Raw genomic sequence first — 8,271 nt, 5'->3', positions numbered from 1 at the left:
AACCTTGTACCGAACCAACAAAGACAAATGGTTCCTCATTCTCCGGTTCAAAAGTTACCATTTTCCGTTTACAATCAATACTAGCAGAGTATTTGGACAAAAAGTCCATACCAAGTATAATGTCGAACTCGGCCAATGGTAACTCCACAAGATCAGCGCTCAATTCTCTATCTTCAATTCTAATTAACACTGATCTAACCCACTTTCTTGAAACAATTAGCTCCCCATTAGGCAACAGGGTTCCAAATCCCGTCTCAAAAACATCACTAGGTCTATCAAGTTGATTAAGAACTCTCGATGACACATAAGATCGAGTAGCACCCAAATCAAATAAAACAATATAGACAAAACCGTTGATTAGAAGCTGACCTGTAACTACTGAAGGGCTGGCAGCAGCATCAGCCTGGGTGATGGCAAATACACGTGCAGGTGCAGGTTTGGCTTCAGGCTTTGGTTCCTCTTTCTTTAGCTGAGGACAATCTTTCTTAAGATGTCCCACTGAACCACATTGGAAACAAGCTCTCCGGTTACAAGTCCCGAGAAAATGCTTCTTAGAGCGTGGGCACTCTTTCTTAGGAGTAAGTCTGATGCCCCCCTCTATTTTGGTTTCCACTAAACCTTTTTCCTTGCCCTGAACTTCCCAAAGATGGGAAAGTTCTTTTCTTCTGCTCAAAAGTAGAATCGCCACTATCTTTTCCAGAGCCAGATATAGGGAGAGTAGTGGTCCCACCGACACTAGGAGGCTCTCAGATTTCTTGCAAAAACTTAACTGCTCCTTCAGTTCGAAGAGCCTTGTTAACCATTTCTGCGTAAGTTGTGGTATCATTCGTTGCAATAACCAGATCATGCCTGATCTTGGCATTCAATCCAGCCAAATACTTCTCCTTCTTGCTAATGTTTGTCGGTAAAATTCGAGAGGCTAGCTTAGCCAGGCGATCAAACTTAGTTGTGTATTTAGTCACTGACATACTCTCACCTTGTACCAACTCAACGAATTCCTTCCGCTTTGCACTAGGGACTGCCTCATTATAGTATTTAGTACTGAATAAATCCCGAAATTCCTCCCAGGTCATTCTGGCAACATCCTTGGTGAGGGATATCATCTCCCACCAAATCAAAGCATCCTCTTGAAATTGAAACGTGGCACATGCCACCGTATCATTCCCGATCACACCCATAAAGTTCAGTATTCTTTCAATAACAGTCAACCACTGTTCAGCCTTAGAACATCGGGACCTCCCAGTATACCAGAGGTGCTTGCTTTCTGAATCTCTCATATAAAGGCTCCATACGATTACCAGCAACATGTTGCTCAGCTGGCACCGCAGGGGTTGCAGGAACCGCAGCAGGCGGTTGGGGGGAAGCTCCACAGGAGCATCCTGTTGCTTGAGTCGTCGCATCTCCTCTTCTTGTTGCCCAATTCTAGTTTGCATCTCAGCAAACCTTTGTTCCCAGTCGACCGGGCCTGAGGTGGGTTCTCCTGGCCACCTCTTGGGGCACGACCGGGGCCTCTACCGCGTCCACGGGGGTTCTGGGGATTTCTACCACCCCGACCACCTTTTGTCTCAACCAACTCACCCTGCCTTCGAACGTTTCGCTGGTCGTCCATTAATTAGGACTTAGCCTGCGAACCCACAAGGCATGTAGGTCAGACAGTGGCCAAAATTTCCAAGACCGCATTTAGGGTTTTATAACATCTATTTAATCATATATGCAACATATCCTAAAACAATTTGCAAAAAGAAATAAAGCTTACAGAACTGTGAGTTGAGCTCGACACTGGCCTTGATTGTACATATCTTGACGGTCTTCAGTGGACAACCTGGTGGCTCTGATACGAAACTATTGTTGGAATATTTATTTTACCATGATCTTACATCTACTCACAAGTATGTTGTTTAAACACCTTAAATATGAACTTTCTAAAACGATAAATTAAACACATATAAAGTTAAGAAAACCTTACATTGATGCAGCGGAATTAATGTCTCCTTCCACTCAGATCTCTAACCCTTGTATCCTTTCTGTAGCAGAGTATAATCAAGATTTGAGCCCGAATGTCCTTCTTCTTCAAGTTTGATCCTTCACAGTCTTCCAATCTATGATTGAGTTACTGCTTGCTGTGTGTGGGCATTTACTCTTTCACTAGGGTCACGAAATTAATGAAGGGAAAAGAGAAGGATGATTTCGGCCAGTTATAGAAAGTGGGGAAGGCTCAGTTTTTCTGAAGAGAGAAATTTCTGTCAGAAAGATGATCTGAAAACTTGTGAAAGCATGTTATGTGACTGAGCCATCACTTTCTATTTATAGGCTACTACTAGGTTTAGGTTAGGAATTATTTGGCATTAAAATAATGAAAATATTAATTTGAAATCCCACAATAAGTGGTCGGCCATGGTGTTATAATGGGCCTCACTTGATTTTGCAGTTTTATCAAATTTTATCTCTATTTTCTCAAAAACGCCAATTTTCCAATTCTAACATTTTAAATGCCAAAACTAAATATTTAATAACTAAAATAGATTAATAAATAATATTGTCATTTAATTTAATTATTAATTAGACATATAAAGTCCATTAATAAATAAATAAAGCTAGAAACTCTTTTCTTTACAATTTCACCCCTGCTTAGTGAAAATTCATAATTAAAGTATGATGATGAAAATCAACTTAGATATTGAAATTTTCAATTTAATTAAATGTATTAAATTCAAGAAATAAATAATTAAGTAAAGAGGAAACTTAATTATTAATTCTAGTTTAATACTAGGAAAATATTCTAAACTTAGATTGTACCAAAATTAATTAGGAAACAATTAATTTCACAATCTATGATATTTTCCTATTTAATATTAGAAATAATAACTAGTACTAGAAATAACTGTCTAGAATATATCATTAACTAAGTGTTTTTCTAAAATTAACTTTAAAATATTACAATGAAAAATAAATTTCATATATTTTAAAAGTTAATTATGTTGCTAATTCAATTTTAATTAGGTTAGACTAATATAATTAACCTAATACAATTATTTAAATAAGGCAAATGGGCCTTCACAATTGGGGTAGTTCATGTGAGGGGGAGCTGGGTTCAGTATGTCGTACCCACTTCTATGGCCCCCAACTCTCACACAAGGCCCAAAAGAGAGGAATTTAACCTTAAAATAAACAACTGTTATTCATTGAATAAGCCCAAATCTAATTGGGCCTAAATAAATTTCCTTATGTCAAAATTTATTTTAGCAACCTAGTCCATTTATGTAACACCCTAACTACCTTAGGCGTATTACGTGATTTTCAAACGTACTGTGCAGCTCGTTGCTAATCAACGAGGTTTATGGAAAAACGTGATTAATTAAAATTTTGCTTTTTAATTAAATTTATAAACCATATTACAAAAGACTCGGGATCCCGATTATAAAATCATTTACAAAAAGTTTCAACTGTGTAACTGTTACATAAAATAAAAGTCGTCTAATGACCAGTTACAAAAATTCAGCCTTGCTGTCCCGAGGATCGTACGCTCCGGGCCTAACCGCCCCGACATGTACAATCTCATAAGCTCGCTCACGGTCCATCAGCTATAGCCTTGCCTTTACCTACACATGAACATAAACTGTGAGTCGACAGACTCAGTAAGAAAAGCATAATAATATCATACATAATTCTAACTGCCGTGTCCAACACGATACTGAGTCTCGCTACTGCCATGTCCAACATGGTACTGAGCCACTACTGCCATGTCTAACATGGTACTGAGTTTTGAACGTTCATAGGGACGGTACTATTGACAAGTATCCTCCTGATCGGTCGAACCGGTCATACTCCGGCTGCTGGTCATACTCCAGCCTGTACCGACGGGATAGGTCAATAGCACGGAACCACCAACCAAATGTCAGCCTGATCGGTCGAACTGGTCATACTCCGGCTGCTGGTCATACTTTCTCCACCATTACTCTTCCTTAATCACAAAATCATTGACAATGTGAAATTCCTCTCTATATGTCTACTCTCTTGGGATACTGGATTCTATACTTTTGGCAACTACTTTTTGGTTAATCAGGAAATAACACTAGTAGTTAAGACAAGTTGGAACGGTGCCACAAATGTATAGAACTTTCCTTAGACTGAATAAGTACCTTTCATGCTTCTTTAACATTCAGTCTCTCTCTGGTAGACCTAGAGACTTCAGATAGGTTTTTACACTTCTCTAAAATCACTACTCCACCCCCAGAGTAATCACCATCTTATCAGCAGACTTTCTAGCACAAAGGCAAGTCTAGAAATCTAATTTGGTGTAGTCTAAGAGTTTTAAACATACCCTTATCGACTAACATATAGATCCTCTTCTTAATCTTAAGATTTACTTGATTGTCTTCCAATGTTCCTCTCTTGGATTAATCTGATACCTACTCATTACTCCCACTCAACAGCAGGTGTCTTGTCTAAGGCATACCAAAGCATATCTGAGACCTCTCACTGTTGATTGAAGGAATTCTTTCATGGCTTTATCTTTTCTGGAATAGTTGAGACCTTTCCTTAGATAAATAAAATTTATGTCTAGAAGTTGTGAAGCTTCTATAGATTGCCATTAAAAAAGAAAATACTTCATCATCTTACTGAAGTAAGTTGCTTGCACTAGAGTAAGTAATTAACCAGGTATACCATGAGCAATAGGTTTAGATAAACTCAAAGCTATAATACTAGGAACAGGAAGTTTTGTTAAGTCCATTGAATAGACTTATAAACTAAAATTTCCTTCCATGTCCTTGTAATAGAAAACTTTAGGTTACTCCATGTGAATGGATTAAACCATAGTTCTCTTGGCTTTTCTTCTTAGTTTCTCATTTTTGACAATCCATTACTTGTTTATACTCATAATGGATTTTAATCACTAATGTCTTCCACGTCATAAGAAGGTGAGTTCCTAGAAACCCTCCCACTACGACAAGGTACTGTGAATTATGTCTAAGAAAACTAAATGGTATTGACCTCTTCGGTTGTGTCAAGACAACAGAGGCAGTGGGATCATCATATGTAGAATGAGATGGTAGAACACTTTTGGAATCAAGAAAAAAAATATCTCATTTATTTACTACTTTATTTTCAAACTTAGTCATTTTCTTAGAAAAATAGTATTTGTGTAAACAAACACATTCTTATCTAATGACTATGGGATGGTCCACTCCTAATCACTTAGAATAGCTAACAAACATGCAAACCATGCTTAACAGTTCTAGCTTTTCTTAAGATTTCTATTAGGTCATCCATGAATCTAGTAATGGCTTACACTAAGTACCCAACCATTGCATCATTATGAAATTGTATTACCATATAAGGACTTTTGCAACGACTAGTAACTAATCAATATGCAACTCGAATTTCTGGGGAGGTATGTTTGGATATAATTCAAAATCAACTTAATGATCTTTGAACTGCATATCTACTAACTATTTCTCCACCCCTATCAGTTCGCAAGATCTTTGACCACTTACCTAATGGTTTTCCAGCATTGCTAGAAATTCATGTAATTTTTCAAACATTTCAAATTTTTTTTGCATATGGTAAAATCTAGAGTGATCATTTTAAGAATATAACGAAAATCATATCCACCCCTGAATGTACATCCATCTGCGAATGAGATGAACTTACTTTCAGTGGATATAGGCATATTAACTCTTTGCAGAGAATGATCTTGTCAAAACCACTATGAACAAGATACAAATGCCATAGATTTATAAAAAATATGGTTGTAGTCTTTTGATGACTTAGGTTTAGTTACATTAAAGAGTTCTTAGAATAGTGCAAGTTGATCCTGGTCACAGAATACTAAACTCATATTCCATACAATTTGAATCCATTGATAGAAAATGGTTATTAAACACTTGTGAAAGTGTAACTGTATTATGAGTAATTCTTTCTTGGACCTCCACTACTAATTTAACTCTAAGTCTGATTTGCCCATACAAGTAGGAGATTTCTAAGATTGAGGATTTATATCATTTTGGGATAGAATTTCGGGAATATAATCGTATGCGTCATTTAATTTCTTAAGAGAAAATATAGAATGACATGAAATGATTTATAGACCATTCATCGAATGACATGTTATTGAGCTAATTTCAAATGAATAAGCTAAGAGGAATTAGGATAATTTCGTTTTTAAATAAGAATCCAACGATGCTTCAAATAGCAAGAGTCAAAGTAATCTTATTTATAAAATCTTCTTGTTTCATATTGTAAATACTAGTCTAAGGTGTCATCAATTGATGAACAGCTAGATGTTGCATTTACAATATTTATCTTTTGAGATTTGACACTATTATTTTTCTCTAATGTTGACAATCCATTAGGCATTTGTCCCATTAGAACAACAAACAAAGCTACACCAACAATGGAGATTCGAAATTAAACTACAATTTAATAACAGAAAATAACATGGTTCAATAAAAATTCATGCACAATTCATAAATTATTAAACATATATAGCAAGTAGGAATGACAAGTGAAAATACTAAAACATAAAATCCTAAATAATTTCCAAGGTCTTCAACAAACTCATATCAGTGTCCCGTTTAGGCGAGAGTCAAAGCTACTGTAAAGAACGCTTAGTTTAATTTGGAAATTAGCAGTTAATTATGTTTAATTATGGAAAATTATTTATGCTGTTATTATTGAATTCTAAAATGCATTTTATGTCATATAGTGAATTTCATAATTTTGCATTTTCGGTGCCCGACAGCATGGAATGCGGTGTATGGCTCAGTAAAATCACAATTTAGTATTTCAGTATAGTGGGACGATTTATTTAGACATTGGGAATGTCGGGATTAGTCGGGAATTTAGAGTTTTCCCAAAATACCCCCTAGTACCCTTTCATGTCATTTTATTGTGTGAGGGCAAAAAGTTCATTTTACCATCTGTGCCTTGTCATTTATAAATTTTATTTAAAGTTTATAATTTGATTTTAATACTTATTTTATGCTGAATAAATCTATGTAAAAACCATTTTATTATTCACTTTGCAAAAATAAGAAAAAATCAAAGAAAAGAAGCAACTTTTGCAGTTTCTCACAAGAGCTCTCTCTCTCTCTTTTCGGTTTTGATTGGGGCTGCTAGGGCTGGGATTTTGCTCTAAAATTCTTGTTTATTTCAGCTTGCTGGTAGTGATCTCAAGCTAAGAAGGTATGGTTCTTGAAACCTTCTTGGTGTTCTTGATTTGTTTGAAGAAAAATAAGTGCATGCTTGGTGATTTAATGTTGATAGATGTTGTTGGTTGTTGTTGTTGTTTTCTATAGTTTAAAAATGTTTAATTGAATGAAATAGAATAGGTTTTGATGCATGATTAGTTGATTTTAAGCAAGTGTGGTGTTTTAACTCAAAACTATGGTTTTTATGGAAATATGTTGAATTTTGTTGCTCTGCTTGCTGTAGTTATTTGTTGCTATCTTCAGAGGCTTATTTATGTATATTTGAGTAGGTTCTAGCAGGATTTGATGCATGTGATTGGGGTTTATCCAAGCTTGAGTTTTGAACTCAAAGCTTGGAGCTTTAATGGCATTTTTTTATATTTGCGCATGAAGCTTTGTTTTATCACTTGAAATATGTTCATTGGGGTCTAATTAGCAAGTCTGGAAAGTTTGGTTAAGTTTAGAAACGTTTTGATTAGGGGTTTGATTTTTTTTGGGATTTTTGGGTAAAACCGGCGAACCGGTTTTACACTGCCTGTAAAACTAGTTACCCGAATTTTGCAGCAGGGGTGAAAACAAGTTTTTCCCAGCTTGTCGTTTCGTGCTAGTTTCAGGTTTTCTGGCAGTTTGTTTCCTGCTAGTTTGGGGTATTTTTATATTAAGTTGCAATAGGTTAAGTTTGGTTTTAAAACCTTTGCCCTAGTTGTGATTTAGTGAGTCACCTAAGTGTTGTGATTGTTATGGTTTAGGAGCCTGTAAATCGCCGTGAAATTCGTTCCACTCAGGTTGACCGGCACACCTGAATTCGGAATTGAGGTAAGATTAGTATAACAGTATGCATATGTATTACATGTTTAGCGTGCATTTTAGGAAGCCTGTTAGATTACATTAGATATGTATGTTGGCTTCGTACCATCCGACCATATCACATCGGTTAGGCTAGAGTATGACTAGCAGCTGGAGTATGACCAGTGAACCGAGTATAGGCTGATTCTAGGGTAGGTGGTGCTGTGCTATTTGACCGTATCACATCGGTTAGGCTAGAGTATGACTAGCAGCTGGAGTATGACCTGTGAACCGA

Source organism: Cannabis sativa, unplaced genomic scaffold (assembly GCF_029168945.1).
Source record: "Cannabis sativa cultivar Pink pepper isolate KNU-18-1 unplaced genomic scaffold, ASM2916894v1 Contig7, whole genome shotgun sequence".
In the NCBI taxonomy this organism is placed as follows: domain Eukaryota; kingdom Viridiplantae; phylum Streptophyta; class Magnoliopsida; order Rosales; family Cannabaceae; genus Cannabis; species Cannabis sativa.
The sequence above is the reverse complement of the archived record's forward strand: the minus strand, read 5'-3'. Positions refer to the sequence as shown.